The following is a 13,062-nucleotide window of genomic DNA, read 5'->3' as shown; positions in this document are numbered from 1 at the left end:
CTGAAAAAGTTGACATTCTGACTTTGGACAAAGACAGGGTCTAGACAAGATTTATCACTGATTCTGATATTTTTGCCTGACTGATGTGAAAGTGCTGTTGAGTCACCGTTGCCACTAAAGAGCTCACAGCAACTTTCATTATCCTACAGATTAGTATATCATAAATAAGCCAATGTAAACAAGATACATCAGTGCAACAATTCTTCACATTCTTAAACTATGCATATGGATGCCTTTAGAAGTAGTCTGAATGGGGAATGGTCATTTATATGTTCAGTATTGCATTGGCTTTTAGACATTTTAAGTCCAATTCTAAATGCTGGACATAATGTTTAAAATCTTAAACTATTTTGCCATGTAACTTAACAAAATAGTTCCTCCCATATTTATTGATAGCTTAACATCTTCTTCAACACATTATTTTCACCAAGCTAAATTGATGCAAGAGAAATGCAGTATATCCTGCAAACAATGCAACTGTATTATGGTGCAGCACAGGGCACTTCTACAATATTTTTTTCTTTACATTTTAAGAACTGTTTATATTCATAAAACATTCTGTTCCTTTTTTTTTAAAATAAACTTTATTAATTTTACTTTTTAAAAAAAAAGACAACAACACAGCTATAAATTATATACAACAAAGAGACGCACCAGTCTTGGCATAAGCCAAGAGGGAAAAAAAGGAAAGTTTGAGAGAGGAAAGAGGGAAAGGGAAGAAAAGGGGGGAAAAGTGGGGAAAACAAAGGTAGGAAAGACAATTATAATAAAACCATATTTTGTGACTGTCAGTAAGGTCTTTTCTTCTTCAAAGCTATCGTCGGCCTTAGTCTTCTTAGCGGTGAACTATCTTTGATTAAGCCAAATATACAAAGGATTCCAATTGCTATAATAGGTTGAAGATTCTTTATTTTTTAATGCTTGGGTTAGATTGTCCATTTCTGCACATTGTAAAATTTTCTGAATGACCATAAGTTCAGTGGGGATAGAAGGTAGTTTCCAGCACTGGGCAAATGCCAGTCTGGCCGCGGTTAAGATATGGATTGTAATATACTTTGATTTTTTGGATATTCGTTTATCAAAAATTCCTAGAAGGAAGGACTCCGGTTTGTACTCAATCTGTTCCATGGTTATTTCCTCTAGCCAGTGCCTAATTTTTTGCCAATACTTCTGGGTTTCCTTGCATGACCACCACATGTGGAAGAAGGTACCTTCTATGTTTTGACATTTCCAACACTTGGGGCTCGTGTTGGGGTGCATCTTGGCCAATCTCGAAGGAGGCAGGTGCCATCTATAAAACATTTTATATAAGTTTTCTTTATAAGCTGCTGATTTCGTGATCTTAATGTTCCTGTTCCAGACCTTTTCCCATTCTGCTAGGGTAATGCTCCGACCCACATTTCTGCTCCACGCAATCATATTTCCCTTGACAATTTCTTGTTCCAGTTCTGTTTCTAATAAATATTTGTAAAATTTAGATATATTTTTTTTACTTGGTCCTAATAGAATTTTGTCTAGAGTCTGTAATTTATTGTAGATTCCAAATTCTTTAATGTCTTGTTTGTATTTACTATGAATTTGAAGGTACACCCACTGATCAATTATAAATCCTCGTTCTTGTAATTCTTGTCGTGTTTTTAACTTTCCTTGTAGGTCTAATAAATTTTCATACTTAATCATTTTGGTTATATCCAAATTATTAGGGTGTACTATCGCTTCCATTGGAGACAGCCAAATCGGTATTTTTAGATAAAGTTTTTTACGTACTTTTTTCCAATTAGTTAATAAAGCGTCCCTAATAAGATGCCTATGGAAATATGATTGCCTGGGTTTCCCTGATTCCCACAGAAAGGCATGCCATCCTTTCTGCATATCGTGGCCTTCTAATACTAGTGTTCTTTTGTTGGTTAGGTTTACCCAATCCTTTATCCATAGTAAGGTGGCTGCCGTATGGTATATTTCCCAGTTTGGCAAGGCTAACCCTCCTCTGCTTTTCCGGTGGCAGGACAGGGACGTCCAGAGGTGGAGAAGCCCAGCTGGGGCTTTCGAACACCTCTTCTCGCATTTGGAGGGATCCCCAGTGGATACACGAAACCCGTAGAGCTTCGTGTCAGAATAGAGGACCCCCGGGTTGCTGTTTGGGGGAAGGCAACTCCCCAGCAACGAAGGAAGAGCCTCTGAGACCAGCGCGATTGAGCCAGCTGCCAGCTAATGGCGGCTCCAAAGTCCGGTCTGCCACTGAACTGACGAAGCAAAAAGTGACAGTCTGAAGGGTCTGAGCGGAAAAGGGCAGAAGGATTACAAAGCCGTGAGAGTGATCGGTCCGATTCTCCCTGTTTCATTGTGAGTAACAGGGGGGGAAGCTGGAGACAAGCGGCTAGAAAAGCAGTTTGAAAAGTGAATGGGGGATAAACGCGTTTAGAGTGGCTCGACACTCAGAGTGAAAGTGTGGATTGGAGCGTTGCTGAGGAGAGAAAAAGGCAGTGGGAATTTAAGAAACTCGGAAGTGGATTGCCATCCAGGATCAGTGCTTGAGAAGGCTGGAAGACTAGGAGAGGATTTTGGCTGTGAAGGAGGGCAGAGCGAGAGGTGGAGAGCCGGAAAACGTCGCACTGACTTTTATATGCAAGATCCTTTCCTCTCAGCATTATTGTCTACAAAAACTGATTTTTAAAGTGATTAATCTGAGGCGGATACCCAAAGTGACGGTGGATTGACGGTTGCTGGCAGAGGGGGAGAAGAGGAGGGAAGAAGAAGGAGGAGACAGACGGAAGCCTGGCCAAGACTGATCGCTGACAGCAATTAGTCAGCACTTCCTCCCCCTGCTTCCTTGGTGCGCCCAGGAGGAGAGACTAAAAGACTAAACGCCAGCCCTAACTCAGACTTGTTTTTCTATGGAACTAATCCTACAGATACGTGCTTAGTGATTTCCTATAATTGGAAAGACCCCTTTCCTCTGGCACTCTTTCTCTCTCTCCCTTTCTCTCTGGTCTTTCTTTTTTTTTTATAATAGTTAAAAATACAAGTATAAAGTATAAAGCCAAACTGCTTGTTACAGGTATTAGGGTTTACAGATTAGACTCTCTTGGATATATAAAAATCTTAAGGACTGTTAATAGGGTTGTCTCAGATAGAATGGAATCTTAAATATTTATATATACTACAGGACAAAAGTATATATAGAGTGAGAAATTCTAGAGTTGGTTGTATGCTTTAAACAAGTATGATTTACTAGGGGTAAAATACAATTAACTCTGGTATTTGAATTTAATATAGAGAATAATACATAATACATAATATTTGATTTCATTCTATTGTATAGCACCTATTGTATAGTATTGTATAGTAACTGATAACACTCTATTGAATTGGAATTTAATTTGCCTGAATGACAGATTGGGCCAAAGAAAGAGAGCTAAAAGTATCTGGGGTGTAAGCATAGCAAATAGATTTGTAATCACACTTAAAGGGCTATTACATCGAATGGTGATTTGGGATAATATTCTTAACATTGTCCAATTGCAAAAACAAATCTTAGCAGAGATGACTTCCACAACAACCACGGCCCTGAAAACAGGAAGGAAGAACAATCAGACCTTGTTGACAACTCTGGCATCTGCCTCCCCAACAACGCAGAAAACTATAGAAGAGACCTTGAAAGGAGAAAAACAACCGACTGTTACGAATGCCAACTTACAAGTGACATTATTATCCCTGCAAGAATCAATGCAAGAATCGATGTCTAGAATGCAGGAGATTATGATTAGGAATCATAATGAGACCAGAGCAGATATTAGCGAACTGGAGGAAGAAATGGGTAAATTAAAAGAGGAGATGAGAGCAGATATACAGAGAGTTGAAGATAGGGTTGGGACAATGCAATTGGTCATGGAAAGAACTGAATTAAAAATAAAAGAAATAGAGAACAGGACGGAACAAGTGGAGAGGAACCTAGAAAGGACTGAGGAAGATTTCAAAAATGTTAATAAAGAAATGGAAGATTCCTTGGTCCAACTTGAGATGGACAGAGCAGCTGCATACTTAAGGTTCCAAAATGTGGAGGAATCCAAAAATGAAGAATTAGAACAATTAATGGCAGGTTTGTTGGCTGAACTAGTAGAAAAGAGAAAGATGAATTACTCAAGGAATTTGATGAAATCTATAGGGTGAATACCAGCTATGCAAGGCGTCACAATTGCCCAAGGGAGATCCATATCCGTTTTTCAAGAAGATGCATGAGAGACCTAATATATAGAAAGGCCAGAGATGAGAGAATATTATATAAGGGCAAAGAGATTATAATTCTTAAGCAGATTCCAAGTAAAGTGAGGGCCATGAGGCAAGAATATAAATTTTTAGCTAATTACTTAAATAAAAACGAAATCTCATTTAAATGGCTAATCCCAGAAGGGATGCTAATATCGTGGAAGGGAAGAAAAATTAAAATAGACTCAATTGAACAAGCACAAAACTTCCTAGAACAGCTAACAACCACGGAGGATCAACTCACTAGGGAGAAAATCCAAAGAAATATGCAGGAGGATCGTAACCGCCATAGGAACAAAGAAGAAGGATCTGTCCATATTCAAGGGAAAGACAACTTACATCGAGAAAGAGAAGAAACAACTCCATATCAACCACAAGAAGAGAGCTGTAGAGTTACGAGACAAAAAGCGAGGCAGACTTAAGTAAATGGACGAAGGAAAGAAAATTCTTTCCATTAATATAAACGGCCTAAATTCAAGAGCTAAAAGGAAAAGGACTCTAACCAAACTAATAAAACAAAATGTTGATATAATTTGCATACAAGAAACACACGTTAGGAAAAGTGAGGAGAAATTCCTAGAGTGTCCAAAACTGGGAAAATTATTTACAGCACCAGCAGATAAACACAAAAAGAAAGGCATCGCAATCTATGTGAGAGATGACTTAAAAGCGGAGTTAATCTGGGCGGACCCTGAAGGAAGAACGCTGGTAGTACAAATCTCGATTAATGGCATTACACTCTTACTGGTAGTAATCTATGCCCCAAATGATGATCAAGGTAAATTTTTAAACATCTCCATCAAAAAATAACAGAATTCGAAAATGGTAATATTATTCTGATTGGCGATTTTAACTCTATTGCTGACTACCGGAAGGATCATAGTAATAGGAGTAAGAACAAAAAGGGAATAGAGAATTTTCTAAGCCATGTAAGGATATGTTGAATGAAATGAATCTGGTAGATATCTGGAGAAAATTAAATCCCAAAAAGAACAGTTTACTTATTATTCTAACCCGCACAAAATTTGGACAAGAATAGATATGGCTTGGATAAACGGTGAATTGATTAATGAAATCAAAGATAGCGAAATCTTACCAAATGACTGGGCTGACCACAATCCAATTCAAATAACCTGGAGAGGTAGAGGAAAACCAAAGAAAAGATGGACTTTTAACACTCATTTAACAAAAGAAGAAGAATATATTAATAAACTGAAAGAAGAACTGAACTTCTTCTTAAAGGAAAATAATAATGATCTAACTTGAAACAAAATATATGGGACACATTTAAGGCATTTATAAGAGGAATAACAATCTCTTACAATGCTATGAGAAATAAAAGAAAGTATGCCCAACAAAGTAATCTACAACAAGAAATTAAAGATTTAGAAATCCAATTACAAAAGAACCCCAAAAACCAAAGAATACAGAACCAGTTAATAACAACTAAACACAAATTAAATTTACTGGAACAAGAAAAATTGGAGATTAGTCTGAAAATGACTAAACAAATCTACTTTGAGCATGCAAACAAACCAGGGAGATGGTTAGCCCACAAACTTAAGAAAATGAAAGAAAAAAGATTGATACACCAATTAATGGATGAGGGGGGCAATATGCAGGAGGAGATAGAGAAGAAAAAAGAGATTACTTTTAATTACTTCGAGAAATTATACAAAAAAGAAGAAGTCTCTGAGGATAAAATAATGAAATACCTGGAGGAAGCGAATGATAAAGCAATTGGAGAGGAAGAGATAGAATTATTAAATCAAAAAATAACATGGTCCGAACTGAAGTCAGCAATAGAGAAGCAAAGTAACAATAAAGCACCTGGACCAGATGGGATACCGGTAGAACTTTACAAAATTATCATAGAACAAATTGGACCACTGATGCTGGATGTTTTTAATGAGGTACTCTTAGCAGCCAAGATGCCGGACTCGTGGAGGGGAGCCTTAATTTCGCTGATCCCGAAGGAGGACCTAGACCACAGACTTATTAATAATTATAGACCAATTTCACTCCTGAATGCAGATTACAAATTATTCTCTTCTATAATAGCTAATAGATTAAAACAGGTTTTAAACACTTATATCCATGAAGATCAAAATGGATTTCTCCCATTTCGACAAATTAAGAATAATTTAAGAACAGTGATAGACATTTCAGAATACTATGAAGCACACCCGGAAAAACAATTTGCATTTATGTTCTTGGATGCTGAAAAAGCATTTGACAATTTAAATTGGCATTTCTTAATTCAAAAAATATATAATATGAATCTTGGCACCAGATTTGAAAATGTCATCACAACAATTTACCACACTCAACAGGCAAACATTCTAATAAATGGGGAACAAACTGGCCCGATAAAAATAGAAAAGGGGGTAAGACAGGGTTGCCCTCTCTCCCCTCTGCTTTTCATATTCGCCCTAGAATCTCTTCTGACGTACATTAGGCAAAATTTGAGAATTAGAGGTCTGAGGATCAAATCAGAAGAATATAAACTACAGGCTTTCGCTGATGATTTGGTTTTTTTTCTGGAGGAGCCTATAGAAAAAGGACACAACTTATTAGAAGAACTAGAACGATTTGGAGAAGTCAGGATTTAAAATAAACAGGGAAAAACAAAATTAATGACTAAAAATTTAACAGGAGACCAGAATAAAAAGCTAGAGACAACAATGGGAATACAGGTGACAAAAAAAATTAAATACTTAGGAATTTGGCTAACTCCACAAAGTAAATCGTTAAAAGAAAATAATTATGACAAACTTCTTCAACAATCTAAGAAAGACTTGGATTTCTGGAGCAAGTTACAACTTTCCTTATTGGGCAGGATTGCTTTGATTAAGATGAATATTCTGCCAAAATTTCTATATTTATTCCAGACAATTCCAATCAAACTAAATAAAAAAATTTTTATGGATGATTTTGTTTTTATTATGCTACACAACTCTTTCTTCTTTTATTGCTCAGTTTTATTTGTGTTGCTTTATTAGTTATTTTTTAAAGTAGAGTGTTTAGATGATATAAAACAAGACTTATTTTATAAAACAGGAAAAGACAAGACAATCTAAACTTTTTAGAAATCTGGTACATCTTTATTTTGGGTTGAAATATAATCACATTTTATTCTATTTACACATGGAATAATAATGAAAGAATTGTATATTATTCCATGAATGCATAGAATAATAATATATAAAATAATATATATATTCTCTATCAAATGTATATATTTCAGGAAAGGGAAAACAAACACATCATTTAATGACTTCAGGTTTTTTTCCTTTATTATCTTTGGTTTGAACCCTATTTATTTCATGTCTACTGTATTTATACACAGAATAATAATATATAAAATAATATATATATATTCTCTATCAATTGTATATATTTAAGGAAAAGGAAAACAAATACATCATTTAATGACTTCAATTTTTTCTTGTATTATCTTTGGTTTGAATGCTATTTATTTAATGTCTACTAATCAATAATCAGTAAAATTTATTTCCCTCACTTATCGTTAATGTTCTTTGGTAAAAAAAAAGATTAATTGAAAGCATTTTTTCTGCCTGTACTTTAGTGGTGGCAAAATACATAAAATCAGTGAGATAATATGCAGCCATATGTCAGGAGACCTGTGTCATTTTTGGTAATATAAATGGAATAATCATCTACATTATTTGTTAATGTTTAAATATCAAAACAATTAAACAGACCCAGAGACAGAATATCACTTGTTATAACACACAAAAAAGAAGCATGAGATTTTACATCCCACTGCGCTCGTAGTTTCACAACTTGCCACCTTCAATTATTGTCACATGACTGACCTTCATTAGTCTAAGCTAAATTAATTTGAAATCTCACCCCATTTTTTAATCAACATGTGACTGCAGAATATAGCACTATTATTGATGATATCAATAGCACAGCAAGATACTGAACTATGTAGGTCAGGGCTTAGTTGTAAAATGTTCCTAGTCTGTAGAAATACCGAAGATTAAATGCAATTGTTCGATTATGTACAACCAACTGTGATAGTGTAACTATAAACAGAACAGCTTTTGCAAATCTGCTTTACTAAGTTAGAATGATTGAGATTGTAGATTGACACAGCTGGAGAAGATGATGAAACAGTCTGATGTAAGCACATCTTTAACTAGATACATTTTTTTTAAAAAAAGGTCATGCTGTCCATTGCTATTTTATGAAAACTATTTTAAGAGGTTTGTGCACCTGTTGGGGCTCTTGGGGTTTGTCAGAATATTTTATTTATATTATTAAATGCATAGAGCCATACAAGGATTATTAATAATTAAACAAGCAAACAAATGTGGAATACCAAGAAATAGGAAGACTGAGCAATCAGTTCTTCATTTCATTTGCAATATTAGCAAATCCAAAGTCAGTTCAAATATGTATTTTATTTATCAAATTTTAAAACTTTAACATATTGTACATTGGATCTGGATTGGTAAATGTAGCACATTTATTCTGTATTATAATGCCCCCATATCTAGAGTTGATGGTAGGAAAAGAAAAGGTTCTACACAACAGCCTACACTCTTCAGAATTGAAGTTATTATCATAATGGCAGCAAAATGATGACCTTCAGTGAATGATAATGTGCAAAGTATTGCTTTATTCACATTGTGCCTTTTTCCTACAGTACTCCTTCATACTTTGCAGGAAAATAGCAATAGCACTTAAACTTATATACCACTTCATAATGTTTTACAGGCCTCTCTAAGCAGTTTATACAGAATATTTTCCCCCAACAATCTGGGTCCTCATTTTACCAACCTCAGAAGGACGGAAGGCTGAGTCAATCTTAAGCCTGTGAGGATTGAACCCCTGGCAGTCATTAGAATTAGCCTATGATACTCAATAATGAGAGAAAGACTTAAGAGATATTTGAATAAATTTATACATGCTGATCAAAATGGATAATTTTATACATGCTGATCAAAATGGATAATTTTATACATGCTGATCAAAATGGATTTCTGCCAAAGAGGCAAATCAAAAACAATATGAGAATAATTTTGAATAATTTTGAATACTTTGGAATATTATGACATACATCCTGAGAAGCGAATGGCCTTGGTATTTTTAGATGCACAAAAATGTTTTGATAATGTAAATTGGCAGTTTATGATATTACAAATGGAACAAATGTTTTTGGTGAAAAATGTACTATAGAGGCAATATACTGTAAGCAATCTGCCAAGTAATGATAAATGGAGACATAACAGATAATATTAATATTAAAAAAAGAATTAGGCAAGGATGCCCGCTGTCACCTCTGTTGTTTGTTTTGATTTTGGAGGTTTGAAATAGAAATATTAGAGATGATAGTGAAGTAAAGGGAATGAAAATAAAAGAAGAGGAATACAAGTTACAAGCATTTGCAGATGATCTGGTTTTTATATTAGAGGAACCATTAAAACAGCTCCTAGATTGATCGAAAAGATTGAAAAGTATGGACAGGTGGCAGGTTTGAAAATAAATAAGGACAAAACTAAGATTTTGGTTAAGAATATGGTGAAAAAACAAAGGAAAGAATTAAAAGAGAGATTGAATATCCAGATCACAAATAAACTTAAATATTTAGGAATACAATTAACAGCAAGACGTGGAACTCTTAAGATAATTATTATAAACTCAAACAACAGATTGCGCAGACTTGAAAAAATGGGAAAATCTACAATTATCTATAATAGGGAGAATATCTATAATAAAGATGAATATATTACCAAGGATTTTATATTTGTTTCAGACATTTCCAATTAAACTAGGAAAAGAATATTTTGAGGATTTAAATAAAAAATAGTGAAGTCTATATGGCAGGGAAAGAAGGCAAGAATCAAATTAAAATTGTTATAAGATGCCAGAATAAGAGGAGGTTTTGGTTTACCCAATTGGGAGCTATATTACCAGGTGGCCACACTGATATGGGTGAAAGAATGGATAGTCTTAAGGAATACTAAATTGTTAACAATAGGGGCTTCCGGTTTGAGCTTCTTCGGCGAAGACAGAAATCCACGATCATGCGTGGTTTTGGTCTGGGCTCGCTGCTGGAGCGCCATGAGCTGGCTAAGCCACCCATTAGAGGTGGTGAAGAGGGGGGAGACTTCCAGCAGGGTTGAGGAGAGCCGCATCTCTCCTCCTCAGCTGGCCATTACTCCCTTTCCCAAAGGCGGTTGCAGCGGTGGTCAGAAATGGTCACCTCAAAGAAGAACTCAACTGGAAAAGAATGTGCAGGAGGAAGATAAGGAGTGAAAGTTTTGGCTGACTGGGTTAAATTGCAAAAGCAACAACTAAGGTATCCTGGAATTTAAACAACAAAAAAAATAACATCGTTCCCAAAGAAGATTCTAAAGCAGCAAAGGAAAGTGAAAAGGGAAAGGTTTGAGTTTTTTCTTTCTTCTCTCCCTTTCCCTATGCTGACAACTAAGAGACTTAAATAAGAAATTGGGAAAAAAAATCTGCTTTGACATCAACAGGCCATTAAGCTGAAAATAAAACAAAATGTCAAATGGATAATAAAGATTTCTGGACACCAAAACTTTTTTATAAGCAGGAAAGGGGAGAAAAAGAATAAAAGGACAGGATCTGAAAAAAAGGGAGAAGACTGCCTGGAATTAAAAGGAATCTACAGTAAAACTTCAACAAGACTTCTAAAAGATACATTTTAACTGAAACTTGGCAACTAAATAGTAGAACCCCAGGAAGAGAAAATGAAAAAAAAAGCAAAAAGAAACAGCTTGCATGTATTTGGATTACTTGGTGATCTTTGGACTCTTGGTTATTGCATTTGAATGACTAAAATTAATTGGGTAGTTGTTTAAAAATTTATACAATGGCACTACTTCTGGATGAATTGAAAATGGAACTTAAAAAGTACAAAGAAGATGCACAAGAAGGGAGGGGTTCTTTTGGCTTCGTTTTTCAATTCTTAGAAATGGAGATTTGGAACTATGAGAAACAACAAGAAATGTCTGCAAAACAAAAAGACTGGGACAAAGAAGAAGCCATCTTTAATGAACAAGTAAGTAATGAACAAGTATTAGCATACAATACTGCATTGTTACCACTGCATCATAGATCTTAATTACAATAAATATGCTTCTGTGTTTAATGTGGATTTCTTGGTTCAGGAATGAATGTAGAATTTCATCTACATGTTACTTCTGAACCAGCAGAAGGAACCCTGAGAACCATAGGATTTTTATTTACTTTAATTTATTTACTATTAATAACTGAATAAAATAAATGGAATATTCTGAATCCTAAATAATATGATCAGAATTTATTACAAATAGCATGTTTCACTAGCAATAATAAAAATAATAGCAGAAATTCTATATTAAGTTGAGAGAAACAATGGTAAGAAAAAGTCTAACTAAACAAAAAATCCAATAAAATAATTATACCTTATATTAGTTTGGAATTGCAATACTATTTTCAGTATATTGTATGAATGATATACAGGTAGTCCTTGAGTTAAGAACAGTTCATTTAGTGACTGTTTGAAGTTACAGTAATGTGCAGCAGCAGCCAAAAAACCTAACACAACCCTAAATTGCATTAACAGAGAGATACAATCAAGATCAAGTGAGGTACTAATATCACTCTATAAAGTCTTAGTAAGACCACACCTAGAGTACTGCATCCTGTTTTGGTCACCACATTATAAAAAAGGATGTTGAGACTCTAGAAAAAATACAGAGAAGAACAACCAGGAAGATTATGGAACTGGAGACTAAAACATATGAAGAACAGTTACAGGAACTGGGCTTCGCTAGTCTAGTGAAGAGAAGGATCATAGGAGACATGACAGCAGACTTCCAATATTTGAGGAGCTGCAACAGAGAGGAAGGGGCAAGCTATTTTCTAAAGTGCCTGTAGGCAAGACAAGGAATAATGGATGGAAATGAACAAGGAGATATTTAATCTGGAAATAAGGAGAAACTTTCTGACAATGAGAACAATCAACCAGTGGAATAGCTTGCCCTCAGAAGTTGTGAGAATGCCATCATTTGAGACCTTTAAGAAGAAGAGATGAAAAAAATAACTTATAACCATTTTTTCACACTAGCTTTCCCATAGTCACGGAATAAAAATTCATTCAAGTTATTATATTTTTTATTTTGTCATAGAAAATATTTAGTTTCTAACTGATCCAGGGTCGAAATAGAAAAGGTGAGTATCCTTTCTACATGACATAGTGGTTTGAACAGAATCTATGACACTACATTTAGCCTGAAAATTTTCTTTAGACGAACTAGCCTCAGGATTTCTCCCTTTTGAACTTCAAGCCAAGAGATAGCCAGCTGTTACACAAGACCTTCCAATGGATTTTGATATATTTGATAATGTCGTTCTGCACCATTTTTTGAATTTATATACACAGGTAAGGTATATTAAATCTTATTTCATGGAAAATGTGGTTCTAAAAATGTGGTATTGATAATGATTGTGAAACATGGTTACATATTTAACATAGTTAACATCCACATGAAAGCAATGTACAAGCATCTCTACATGGATTTGGCTAGACGTTGCTATTATTTTACTCCTCTCTATTTTATTTTTATGTGATTTTCCTAGGAAAGCTTTTTATTTTAAAAAATGTTTGGATGTAATTTGAGATGCTCAATTTCAGTTTGGCTATCAGCTTTCCACTTCTTCCTCTTTATGTCATCAACTGCCTTTTCTTAAAAGAAAAAAAATCTTTTATGATTAAAGAAGGAATAAAAGCATAATTTGTCCCTGTTGCTTTGA

This window comes from Pseudonaja textilis, chromosome 6 (genome assembly GCF_049901715.1).
Source record: "Pseudonaja textilis isolate UNSWEBS1 chromosome 6, rPseTex1.2, whole genome shotgun sequence".
NCBI lineage: Eukaryota > Metazoa > Chordata > Lepidosauria > Squamata > Elapidae > Pseudonaja > Pseudonaja textilis.
The sequence above is the reverse complement of the archived record's forward strand: the minus strand, read 5'-3'. Positions refer to the sequence as shown.